The sequence below is a fragment of the Scylla paramamosain genome, chromosome 1 (genome assembly GCF_035594125.1).
Source record: "Scylla paramamosain isolate STU-SP2022 chromosome 1, ASM3559412v1, whole genome shotgun sequence".
NCBI classification, from domain to species: Eukaryota; Metazoa; Arthropoda; class Malacostraca; order Decapoda; family Portunidae; genus Scylla; species Scylla paramamosain.
In genome coordinates this window covers 32940193-32942692 of record NC_087151.1, presented here as the reverse complement: position 1 = coordinate 32942692, position 2500 = coordinate 32940193, and positions in this window count along the sequence as shown.

Below are 2500 nucleotides of genomic sequence, written 5' to 3'. Positions count from 1 at the left end.
GGAAAGGAAAGGGATGGAGGATAGGAAAGGTAGGAGAGTTGGAGGGATGTTGGAAGTTCACGAAGCCCCCGGTGCCTCACTTCCTGGATGAAGCGAATAACATAAATACGAAATTGGCCGAAATTTGACTCCATCATGTGAGTTGCCCCATTACATCTCTCATAAACATGAAAAATGAGTCGGTAGTATATAATTGCACGTCGCCTCCCGAGCGTCTGCTACCTCTGCTATATCATTCCGAGGTGCTGGGGTTGTCCTACGCGTTCCTTTTTCCCTCTCATCCTCTGTGGGGCGTAACTCTGTCAGTTCGATTCTGTTTGGTTAGTCTGGTGGGAGAAGCAGCGCTGATCTTTTTTTTTTTCACCATTGTAAGTTTTTTTTTTTTTTCACGAGCTTTTTTTGTGCAGACTAACTTGTCTTTCTTTTTCTTTTGTCTCTTTGACCTCCTCGCTTTGTTGTGTTATTTTCTTGTTTGGTCTTATTAACGTGCCTTGGATGTTTGTTTATTCAGTTACTTTCCAGTCTCCCTTTCTTCATTTCCACCAAAAAAGTTCTGAATTTACTCCCATCGACTCTCAGTGGATAGAGGTCAGTGAGGAGTGTGTGTGTGCGTGTGTGTAAGCGTGTGGGAGGGAACGTGTGGTTGACTGGCTGGCTTTGTATTATGTAGTTCAGAGTTGATGAGTGCTTGAGTGTTGATGGTGATGATGATGGTGGTGATGATGACAAGGAGGAGGAGTGAGAGGGATTTATGGATATTTTTTCCTCACCACCACCACCACCACCACTACCACTACCACTACCACTACTACTACTACTACTACTACTACTACTACTACTACTACTACTACTACTTTGATTACAGAAACAATAATATCAAACAGTAATAACACCAAGACCAACCATAGGACTCCAGCAGCGCCTTCGTTAGCGTCATAATCTTATAGTTTTTTAGTTTCCCTTCACACCATTTCTGTCACTACCACTACATCCACCACCACCACCACCACCGCCACCAACACCACTGCTATCACCACTACATTAATCATGCCCCAAGGGTCATTATTAGCTGTAATTACTACTAACCTCTCTCTTTTCCTCGCTTTCTTTCCCCCTTTTTCCCTCCTCTTTCTTCCCCATACACCCTCTTCCCTCACCGCACCACATCGCCGTATTGCTGACGTCCTCACAAATATTTGGTTATCCGACCGTCGCTGCGTCTTAAGATTCCCATCCCTACAGAATCCTAATTAAGTTTCTGTTGAAATTCCACGCCGGAACGAAGAGATTACATAGTGAGTCTTTTGGCCGAAGCTCGAGGTGTTTGAATCGTGTTGTCGGTGCCACAAGAACGGAGTTTTATGACTCTCTCTCTCTCTCTCTCTCTCTCTCTCTCTCTCTCTCTCTCTCTCTCTCTCTCTCTCTCTCTCTCTCTCTCTCTCTCTCTCTCTCAGAATAGTTACTCTTTTTTACCGCCATGTTCGATCAAATGGCACAAAAATTAAAAGAGCGCGGTGTGAGGAGTGCCTGTCAGGTCAAGGGCGCCTCTTGCGTCAGTGCTCGTGGGGAAAAGAAAAACAAACTCGTTTCTTTCGGTGATGAGTAATTCTTAGCGTCACAATGAACACACATTAAAGGAGCCTCGGCGTTGTTGTTTTTCCGTGGACAGGTATAGCGAATAGAGCTGTCAGTGCTGGGAATGGAATTGTATGTCGGCGCTTTAAAAGGTTAATTGACTGTGCTATGAATTCATTCGTTGTAAAAGATATCGATTCTCTCTTATTGGTTCTTGGGAAAAGAGAAATGATCGTTTAATTAGGTTTGCAATCCGCTTTATTATTTTCCGCTTCGAGTCTGAGGGCTTGTCAGCAATAGGCAACAATCTGAAGTATTTTCACATCTGTAGAACAAACAGGCGGTTGTTTGTTCGCGCTTTGTACATTTCCTAGGGGCGAAAATGCGACCCTTTGGAAATCAAGTGGAGTGCTGTTCACTTTCCCGAGAAAGAAATGCCTTTTTATGGCTCCGAGCATGAGCTGTGTGATGCAAATATGTGTCTGTGGGCGGGACCTTGAGGGCGGCAAGATAAAGTAACTTTGTAATATACACTTTGATGTTTATAATTCATGTATTTATGAGTACGAGTATTCTTTTCTATTTATCTTTAATGTTTGTGCAACGCGAGGGCAAGGCTGACGTGAGAGCAGCACATCATGTCATCTCAGGGCTTGACCTCTCGGGGACATCAGGAAAGTTATCTCTTCTGGAGCCTGGGAAGTGAAAAATGATAATGTATAAATTCAAAGGATATAAAAGCAGACTAGGCAAACTAATCAACATTATTCGGTAATGAACAAAAAAAAGAACATTTTCAAAATTCAGTGTTGCATCGTTATTCTGCGACTGAAAGGAAAGACGAGATGAAGGCAGGCGGCACGATGGAGACGGCGGAGGCGGAGTGAGTGCAGGGCGGCGGGTGGAAGAAGGATTAAGGCAGGCT